The 11,386-nt window shown below is 32.1% G+C and overlaps 1 pseudogene; it reads left to right on the top strand.

Moving 5' to 3' along the window:
• The first annotated feature begins 574 nt into the window (after positions 1-574).
• On the top strand, positions 575-1,552 carry LOC100519460 (survival motor neuron protein-like; annotated as a pseudogene).
• The last annotated feature ends 9,834 nt before the right edge of the window (positions 1,553-11,386 follow it).

The raw sequence follows: 11,386 nt of genomic DNA, 5'->3' as shown, positions 1-11,386 counted from the left end.
TTTCTGCCATGTACCTAGTGACTGAATTTTCCCCTGCTCTGGTTCACTCTTTTCTGTGTCTCTGTGTACTTATGTGAATATAACTGTGACATTTATTCTTAGATATGAGTTTGGTTTGTTTAAAGAAAAGTGTAATATAAAATTTGACAGAAATAACCAAGTAGCCTTCTATAAAGACTGAGTCAATAAGATAAATGATTTAAAACACATAAAAATAGAAATGTAAAATCATACTTTGAATTTACTCATTAAACAATAAAATTTTTAAATATTTCAAAATAACTGTTAACTAAAGTAATACATCAAAAATTGTGAATCATAGACAAAAATATTCCAAGGTAAAATGGATAGACTAATGCTTTTGATAGAAAATAAGAAATTAAGCATCCAGTTCATGACAGTATAAATAGAACAAGCAAAATTCAAGGAAAATAGAACAAAATGATAAAACAAAGAGGAAAAAATGATGAAAAAAGAAATAATAATAAAATTAATAAATACATAAAATTTCTGCTTTGAACAGACTAACAAAATATAAAATTTAAAAAACAAACAAGTAAACAAACAAACAAAAATGCCAGGAGGTGATGGTGATAGCCTCCCATATTAGGAGGACTCATTGCTACTCCAGTATAGCAAAAGACAGAGTGGTGATTCCAACATATTGGATGATACAGCAGTGATAAAATCTTGTGATAAAACACTGGCTTCATTTAAGCACACTCTAAAAAATGGTGACATTTCTGAAGCTTCAGATAAACCAAAAGGTGTACCTGAAAGAAAACCTGCCAAGGAGAATAAAAGCCAAAATAAGAATAGCACAACTCTCTTGAGGCAGTGGAAAGTTGATGACAAATATTCTGCCATTTTATCAGAAGGCAGCTGTATCATTCCAAATACCATTGCTTTATTTGATTTTAAAAGAGAAATCTGATATGGATATGGATATGTGTGTGTGTGTATAACTGAATTACTTTGTTGTACAGCAGAAATTATCACATTGTAAATCAATGATACTTCAATAAAACTTTAAAAAATGAAAACAAAAATAAGCTGAGAGAGAGGGGGAAATCTGTACTGTGGTTTACACTTGATATAGAATTAGGAAGGAGCAGAAGCTGATTCACTTTCCCCAACCTCTGAAGTAGTTAATAATATAGAACAATGCACAAGAGAATGAAAATGAAAGTCAAATTTTCACATATGTAGATGAGAACTCCTCCAAGTCTGCTGGAAATAAACCAAATAATATCAAGTCAAAAGCCATTTGATGAAACACTTCTCTCCACCCCATGCCCCCATGTCAGCATCAAGATTTGGACCAGGAGAGCAAACCAACTGCCACTACAACCACACTTCCTATCATGCTGGCTGCATCCATTTCCTTTTGGGTCACCAATAATTCTCCCACAGCTTTCCATATACACAGATTCTGCTGATGATTCTGATGCTATGGGAAATATGCTAATCTCCTAATTCATGAGTGATATAATGGTTAATCTTTGAATTTCAAACAAAATAAAAAAGAAAAAGGTGCTCACATTTTAATTAGTGAGTAGTTCATTGAGGGTTCTTTAATAAGAACAATGCTATCCCAAGAAGAATGATTTCTTAATGTGCCCTGGTTCATGTGAACAAACATTCCATTATTTTCATCATGAAGACTTGTTCGGGTGGCACAATCATCTTCATTTTTCCTTTTTGCATGTGTCCCGTGTTTGAATAATCAATGAGGTGTTTTACATAATAATCATCTTGAGTAACTGAACAATGAAAATGTGAATAATTCAAAGAAAATCCAACACACATAGAGGGCAGAAAAGTCAATGTGTCAAATTTATGATTAAAAAGGTTTGTAAATTGCACCTCTATTTGTATATTAAAATTTTGTATGCTTTTAATAAAAATGGTAAGTATTTAAGAAAAAAACACACTTTGTTAAAATTAGTAAGAAAAAAATGAAAAGAAAAGCAGTATTAAAAGCATAAGAGAATTGGGGGAATGTCCAAGATGGCAGACTAAGAAGACCTGAGCTTACCTCCCATAAGCATACCAAAGTTAAAACTATTTACAGAGAAACTATCTCTAAGAACAACTAAAGACTAGCAGAAAATATTTTCCACAACTAACCACTGAAAAAAAGAAACTAAATTGAGACAGGTAAGAAAGGTAGAGACATAGAAAAGTCATGACACATCTAAGTAGGCAACCCACAAATGAGAGAATAATTACAATTGCAAAAGTTCTTTCAAAGGAGTGAGGGGTCCAAGATCCACATTGTGCTTCCCAGCCCAGGAGTCTTGCATTTGGAAGATGAGCTTCCAGAACATATGGCTTTGAAGACTAGCAGATCTTACACATAAAAAAATAGACTCCACTCTTAAAAGGAATGTGAAAAATTTCACATGTTCCGAAATGGTGCTTATCAGAACCAGTGTCCTCATGATGGGAGCTTTTAAAAATGGTTGCTGCCAACATCCAGTGAAGGCACTGGTTGCTGTCTTTTGGAGATGCAGGAGACAATTGGTAAAACTCATGTGGATAAAGTAGCCTTTTGGGGAAATTCATTCTACTCTTGGGTTACTGGTGCATGCAAGAAACATTTTGGAGTCCTCCTTCTATCCATTTAGGGCCCTGGGATCACCCACCCAATAACTACAGGGACTGCTGGGCCCCACAGTTAGCCACACAGGTACCCAACTCCACACATCAGATAGCTAGCAACAGTCCTCAGACCACTCATTTTGTGCAGGAAGCCAAGCCAGGACATAGTCCTGCCTACCAGTGAATCAGCAGCCACCAAACTAGGCAAAGCCTGGAAGCCAAACATCTCAGGAACCATAGTTGCCCACCAGTACAACCACAGACAACCCAACCACAACAAGAGGGTCTATGTGGCTCACAAATCAGGTACCCCTAGAGCATGTTGCTCTGGTGACCATAAGGAAATGGGCTTCTGGGATCCACAGTATGTCTTCTACATAAGGCCACTTCTTCAATATTAGAGAACATGTCATACATGAAATAACACCAAAAAAACTCAGCAAAATGAGGAGATGGAGAAATATGTCCCAAATGAAGGATCAAGATAAACCTTCAAAAAATTAAGTGGTGATAAGCAATCTGCCTGATAAAAAGTTCAAGATAATAGTCGAAAATTTGCTCAATGAGCTAGGGGGAAAAGTGATTGAATACAGTGAAAATTTTTTTGTTAGCTATTATTTTAAAAATTTTTATTATGGTTTATTTACAATGTTCTGTCAATTTCTGCTATGTAGCAAAGTGACCCAGTTTTATATATGTATATATGTGTGTGTGTGTATATATATGTGTGTATATATAAATTATTTCCATAGTGAGAAATTTAACAGATATAAAAAATGGAGTAAAGAATCAAACAGCTGAAAATTAAAAAAATAAAAATAAAAAAATGCACTAGAAGACATTGACAGTATATTAGAGGATATAGAGGAATGAACAAGCAAATTGAAAGACAGAGTAGTGGAAATCACCCAAGACAAGCAGAGTTATAATTTCAACAAATAATATCAATGCAGTCAATAGTATTAACTCTAAGTTTAATACAGTATTAATCTGTAATCAGTTTATTGGATGATTTTTAATGTATATTTGAATTTTGTGCATAGAATTTGAAAGTGAAATAGTATTATTGATTGAATTTTGCCATTATGAGAACGGTAATCTTATCAAGTAAATGTATAAGTGCTTGGTCCCTTCTACTTTTTTTTCTATATACTAGAAATAGAAATATTGGAATGATTTACTCTTTGAGGCTTAAATATCATTTGAGACATAAAACCGTTTTCCTATACCATATTTTATGGGGCAATTTTTTGATAACGTTATTTTTTTATAATCACTGGATTCTTATTATTTTCTTATTGTTATTTGATTACTTTCAATAATTCAATTTTATAGTATTAATATATTCCAAAGTTTTTGACAGAGCACCTTTTTGTTTTTATTTTTTATTACTCAATTAATTTATTACATTTATAGTTGTACAATGATCATCATAACCCAATTTTATTTTATTTTTTATTTTTTATTTTATTTTTTTGTCTTTTTGCCATTTCCAGGGCAGCTTCCCATGGCATATGGAGGTTCCCAGGCCAGGGGTCTAATCAGAGCTCTAGCCACCGGCCTATGCCAGAACCACAACAACATGGGATCTGAGCCGCATCTGCGACCTACAGCACAGCTCATGGCAATGCTGGATCCTTATCCCACTGAGCAAGGCCAGGGATCAATCCTGCAACCTCATGGTTCCTAGTTGGATTCATTAACCACTGCACCATGATGTGAACTCCTCACAACCCAATTTTATAGTATTTCCATCCCCAACCCCCAGCACATCCCCTCTCCCCCACAACTTGTCTCATTTGGAAACCATAAGTTTTTCAAAATCTATGAGTCAGTATCTGTTCTGCAAAGAAGTTCCTTATGTCCTTTTTTCAGATTGCACATGTAAGTGATACCACTTGATGTTGGTGTCTCATTGTCTGACTGATTTCACTTAGCATGATAATTTCTAGGTCCATCCCTCTTGCTAAAAATACTGGTATTTTGTTCCTTTTAGTGGCTAAATAATATTCCTTTAATGGCTGTGTATATGTACCACATCTTCTTGATCCACTCCTCTGTTGAGGCACATTTAGGTTGTTTCCATGTCTTGGCTATCGAAAGTAGTGCTGCAATGAACATTGTCTTTGCGAGTCATGGTTTTCTCTAGATAGATGCCCAGGAGTGGGATTTCTGGACCAAATGGTAGTTCTATGTTTAGTTTTCTGAGGGATCTCCACACTGTTTTCCACAATGGCTGCACCAATTTACAATCTTACTGAGAGTGTAATAGGGTTCCTTTTTCTCCACACCCTCTCCAGGACTTATTGTTTGTAGACATTTTGATGATGGCCATTCTGGCTGGTATAAGGTGGTACCTCATAGGGGTTTGATTTGCATTTCTCTAATGATAAGTGATGTTGAACATTTTTTCATGGTTTTTTTTTTTTGTTTGTTTTCCATATGTATGTCTTCTTTGGAGAACTGTCTGTTTAGATCTTCTGCCCATTTTTGGATGGGGTTATTTGCTTTTTTGGTATTGAGCTGTAGGAGGTTTTTATAAATTTTGGAGATTAATCCCTTGTCACTTGATTCATTTGCAAATATTTTCTCCCATTCTGTGGGTTGTCTTTTCATTTGTTGAGGGTTTCCTTAGCTGTGCAGAAACTTTTAAGTTTAATTAAGTCCCATTTGTTTATTTTTGTTTTTTCTGTCATTACTCTAAGAGGTATATCTGAGAAGATGTTGCTGTCATTTATGTCAGAGAGTGTTTGGCCTATGTTTTGCTCTAAACATTTTATAGTATCTGGTCTTATATCTAGGTTTTTGTTGTGAGCCACATGGGAAGTCCATGGTCTTATATCTAGGTTTTTAATCCATTTTAAGTTAATTTTTATTTATGGTATTAGGGAGTGTTCTAATTTCATTCATTTACATGTGGCTGTCCAGTTTTCCTAACACCACTTATTGAACCAGTTTCCCAACACCACTTATTTTTATTGTGTTTTATTTTGGTTTTCTTCCCTAAAAAAATATTTCTCTATTAGTTTCATCAACTGCATAGTTTCTGAATCAGTTTTTTCATTCTACTTAATTAGTGTCCTTTAATATTTTTGGTTTTCTTCCCTAAAAAAAAAATTCTCTATTAGTTTCATCAACTGCATAGTTTCTGAATCAGTTTTTTCATTCTACTTAATTAGTGTCCTTTAATATTTTTCATTCCTCTGAATCTTGGATTTAGTTTTTCCTTTAGAAGATAAGCAAGTTTACAAACACAAAGATGATTATTGGCTACATTAATCAATTTAATTAAGGACTTATTATAACTCCTGCTATCATTAAAAACTTTTATGGTGGAAAATATAATGTTAAATTGAACTCTTTCAAATTTTAGGTTCACTCAAATTTGGAAATCTCAGATATATAGAATATCATAATTCTGTAGAGGAGTAAAGACTTTTAATGATTTTTATTAATCAATTAATCAATTTATTTACTAGGTAGTGTTGAGAGACATAGTCAACAAAATGTAATGTCACATTTTACATTTTAAGGAGAACATATTAGGGATTGTATTAAACAATCTAAATGTTAGATAATTTGTTGTTTGATGAATATTTATGATAAGCATAGTTAAATCAAGTAGACAGTAGAAACTCCGAAATCCATTAGAATAATGATAAAGTCAACATTACTTAAAAATATAGAAAACAAAATATTGTTTTGCCAAAATTCATTATACTTGACCAAATCAGTTTAACTTAGGAGGTTTCATATTTTTAAAAATAAATAAATAAAAACACTTTCACATATGAATAATTTTAAGGAAACATATGCCCATAGTAAAATTAACATTTTACATAATATTAATACATAAAATTAACATTTTATAAGATAAAAATTTACAGTGGTTGGTATGCATGATTAATTCCAAGAGTATATACACAGACAATTTGTTCTTTGTATCAACAAATTATATATATATATTTAAAATTTCCTTTACAAAATTGACATGTGTACCTTACATACAATCATGAAACATATAATTAAGCATTTAGAAATATGATGTTTAAGAAAAGCAGCCTAATAACTTGAATGTGAATTTTAAACATTTATTTTAAAAATCAAGTATAAATTTGCATTTATGCATTTCAGATTTCATGCAATTTTCTAAATATGTAGCATATAAATATCTCTTTCCCATTTAAAATTCTTGCAAAATATTTTTTTTTTATTTTAGCTATGCCATAGGCCTGTGGAAGTTCCCAGGCCAGAGGTAAAACCCAGGTTACAACATTTACCCAAGCCACTGCAATGACAGCACTGGATCCTTAACCTGCTGCACCACAAGGAAACTCCTCAAAATATGATTCTTGATCTTCAGTTATTTCAATTACTTTTGTCTTAGATTTGGTAGTATTCAAATTACAAAAATTATTTCAGCTAGAGCAGCTGTCTTGCAGAATCTCAGAAAATTTACAATAATAGCATAACATATTACTTAAATACAGACTTAAGTAATTCCATATTGATCATTTATATTATAGTTAGGTTATATTTTACTTAAAGTTGCTGCATTTTCATTATTCTGAGGATAAAATGATGTTATGAGTAACACAAACAAAACCATCTCAACTACCATCATCTTTTATTTTAGTTGTAAAACTGAACCACATGGAAGTTTACACATTTTTTATTTACTTTTCAAAAAACAATTTTGTATTCAGAAAGATTGAAGCATATTACTATGTAAATTCTTAGGTTTTTTTTTTTAAAGAAATGTTAAAACATCTCTATCACTATGATGCTTTGATTTCCTGTGTTTATACATTTAGGTTTTCCTTAATTCCCCATCCTAAATTATGTACCTATTATTCTTTCTCATATCATTTTATTCTTATTCACTTGAGGTTAATTATAATGTACTACAACATAAAAATGAATCTTTTGATTTACTTTAGTAGTTATCTTCCCAGTAGCCCGAAAAATCCACAAGATGAAGGAATATTGCAATATAATACAATTGTTATTTAATTTTAGCTATGCCATTTGTTAGACATGGAAACTTAGACATGATATTAACCTCTCTTTAAATTATTCACTCATAAAACAAAGACTTCATACATCTTCCTTAAAACATTGTGAGAATTTAATGACTATATTTAGTGCATAGAAAATTGCCTGGTGCAATGTAAGAACTATGTACATGTTAATTATTATTGCTGTTGTAGTTTTAACTGTTTTGTCAGTGACTAACAGAGTGTTTGATATATAGCAAGCATATGATGGAAATTTGTGGAATGAATAAATGAATAAATAAATAAATGAGTAATTTCATCTATTCAGCACCTATAATACTATATTTGTGATGGCAGTTTGCTAAAGGATTGAGGCAGGTAAAATATATCTGAATAGACAAAAATAACATGAAATTATAAGAATAGCAATAAAGGATCTAGGATAAAACAAAGGAGCTATTATCTCTACTTAGAAAGACAAGGTTGGTCTCTGGAATAATACAATAGTAGTATAGTAGGTTAAGAACCAGGTTAATATTGAGAGAACTTAGTCTCTAGTAAACATTCTACCATTTTCTCTTTGGAAATTTGGCAATGTCAATAGATCTACTAATCTTCAGTTTTCAGTTTAAGAAGGATTCTGACTGCCCTACCTAATTGGGGGAGGGGAGACATTGGCAGGAGGAAATACCTGCTGAAAGTCAATATAAACTAAAAAGTACTACATAAGCATAAGTTTTCCTTTTGGTGGTATAAATGTTTATACTTAAAGAAAGCACTTCAGCTGGCTGAATGCCCACTACTCTTTCCTTTCAAATTCTGTTAAAACCACTTCAAATATGGTAAGAGCAAATATATTATTATTTACGTCTAGTTGTTAATTTTGTTCTCTTTATTTCATTTATTCTTTATCGTCTTTTGAGCTTGTCTTTATTAAAATTCTAACTCATATGAAGATGCAAACTATTACATCTAGAATGGATAAACAAAGAGGTCCTACTGTATCACAAGGGAGTTATAACCAATCTCTTGGGATAGAACATGATGGAAGATAATATGAAAAAAGAAAAAAATATATATATATGACTGGGTCACTTTGTTATACAGCAGAAATTGGCACAACTTGGTAAATCAACTACATTTTAATAAATAAATAATATCAAAAAAGGTGATTTTGACTTTTGCATTCCAAAGTGTAAAAGGAGAAAAATATCCTTGGATTGGACAAAGGTAGCTATAAAATAGAATGTTTTCCATTTGTATTTTCAGTCTATTTATTTTATAACTATGTGAAAGGGCATATTTATAACATAGAATTATTTTATCCAAATCTGTAAGGGTGCATTTTTGAAGTATTTTCTAATCAGTAAACATTTAGTTTCAAATAAAGATTAAGTTAAAATTAAGATAATTTCAAGCTTCCAAAACTCTCAGATAAGCAAAATCTTTCCACTCTGTTGATCTAGAAGTTGACATTACTTACCTCTCAAGTAAATGGTTTCATATAACTATAATTAAAAATAAACCCACACTTTTCAAAGCACTTTTTCCCGTACTAAGTATTTAGAGATATATTTAAGATATATGGATATAAGCTGAGTCTAGCAGTGAGCAAATCAGTGGATAACAATCCACCTAAGGGTGATTTTGCTCCTTAACAGTAAGCTTGGAACTGAAGTGTAATGTGCTTTCATTCTTGTGTGTGTGTGTGTTTATCACAGTGAGTTCATATCCTTCCTATTACAAATCACTATTTTTTGGACTAATATTATATTATCTGATATGCATTTTAACATTTTCAGAGTGCTTTAGATTACCCTAATATGAGGTTCCATATAGTTCTCTAAATGCTTAATAAACTTCATAGATTTTATAATTCACAACTTCTTAGACAGAAAATATTTTAAAGTTGAAAGTCTTCATATATTTAGACCTTGGTTCAAATCAAAAGTTGATTCAGGGACATCTAGTTTCTGGTCTAATATATACAAAGCTCATAAGTTGTCATTCTGTTCTAACAACAAATACAAACTTGAACAAACTGAAAAATCAATATCTTTTCTTGGATCCATCAGAGAAGAGAGAATCCAGAGCAAACTTGTGCCTCCAAAATTGGAGAGACCAAGGGAAAACAGAAATTCACAACTTGCTGGAGTATTAACCCATGAACAGAAACATCTATGGGAACCAGCTGACATAGAAAAACTTAAATTATAATTGGCAAATAGCTGTAGGCTCAGTGTGGACAAGTCTGAAAGTTAAAAACTCCAGGGAGATCCACTTACAGTTGTGCCCTCATATTTCTGTGGATTTTACTCCAAGAAGAGAATGTGACTGGGTCACTTTACTGTACAGTAGAAAATTAACAGAACATAGGAAACAAACTATAATAGAAAAATAAAAATCATTTTAAAATAATAATATTCTATTAAAATGAATGAATTGATTATATGAGAGGAGGGAATTATTATTTTTTCATTATTATAAGGTATTTGCATCACTTCTGAAGCAGATTAGTGTTACTTAAAAGCAGACTTTAATTAGTTCTAATTGTATATTGCAAACTTTAGGGAAATCAAAAAAATGAGTATAAAAAGAAATATAATATGTTAAAAATGAAAGAACTGGAATCCTATAAATGTTCAATTAAAATAAAAAAAGCAGGGAAAGTAGAAGACAAAATAAGGAACAAAAAACAAAGGCAATGAGTAGAAAATAGTGGCAAACATGGTAGATATTAATCCAGCTATATCAGCAATCAATTTGCATGTCAATGGTCTCAACACACCAATTAAGGACAAAGATTATCACAGTGAATCATAAAACCAGACCCAACTAAAGAAACTGAATCAATGTGTCATAACTACAATACAGAAACACCAGAATCACATGGATTCACTCGTGTATTCTACTAAAAATTTAAGGAAGGAATTATACCAGTTCTCTACAATATCTTCTGGAAACAGAGGGAATATTTCCTAACTCATTCTATGAGGCCAGAATTTCCTAATATCAAGCAAAGACATTACAAGAAAAAAAATTACAGGCCAATACTTCTCAAGAACATAGATGCAAAAATTTTCAACATAATATTAGAAAATTGTATCCAAGATATGTAAAAAGATATCCACTATGATCAAATGTAATTTATTATAGTTTTGCAAAGCTAGTGTAACATTCAAATATTAATAAACACATAATAATATCAATAGATGCAGAAAAGAAGTAAATATTAACAATTCTCAGTAACCTAGAAATTGAAAGGAACTAATGCGGGGAGCCGAGAAAATGCAGGGACTCTAAAAAAGGACCTTGCCTGATGGCAGAAAACCCTGAAGGCAGGCTCCTAACCAAGGAAGCGAGCTCACCTGAATGGTACATGCTGAAGGTGGGCTTCTGGTCAGGATAAAAGCCTGCCTGAACTGCATGCCGAAGGTGGGCTTCTGGTCAGAATGAAAGCCTGCCTGCATGGTACAAGCTGAGGGCTGGCCTCAGGTTGCACAGCTGTCATTTTGATCTTGATGGGGAAGAATTGGGGCTTTCCTGGGAAAACAATCTCCATGTTTGCGCGAGAGAACATGGATTGTTTCTTGGGTGACCTAGTCTTTCCTGTTGTTTTATTTGTTATTCAGTTTTCCTCAGTCTTTCCTGATTATTTGCTCATTATTCTTATTTCCCATTCTTATTTTCCTGTGGTGACTTGTGATTTAACAAAATTACAATCATAATATAATAAGAATTTCATCCTGAAGGACTTTCCCCTATTCAAATCCAACTTAGTTAAA

Source organism: Sus scrofa, chromosome X, assembly GCF_054392235.1.
Source record: "Sus scrofa isolate SSC_HxYL_T2T_F1_AM1 chromosome X, Sscrofa_HxYL_maternal_Yorkshire_Landrace_v2.0, whole genome shotgun sequence".
NCBI classification, from domain to species: domain Eukaryota; kingdom Metazoa; phylum Chordata; class Mammalia; order Artiodactyla; family Suidae; genus Sus; species Sus scrofa.
This window is presented reverse-complemented; position numbering and strand designations above follow the sequence as displayed.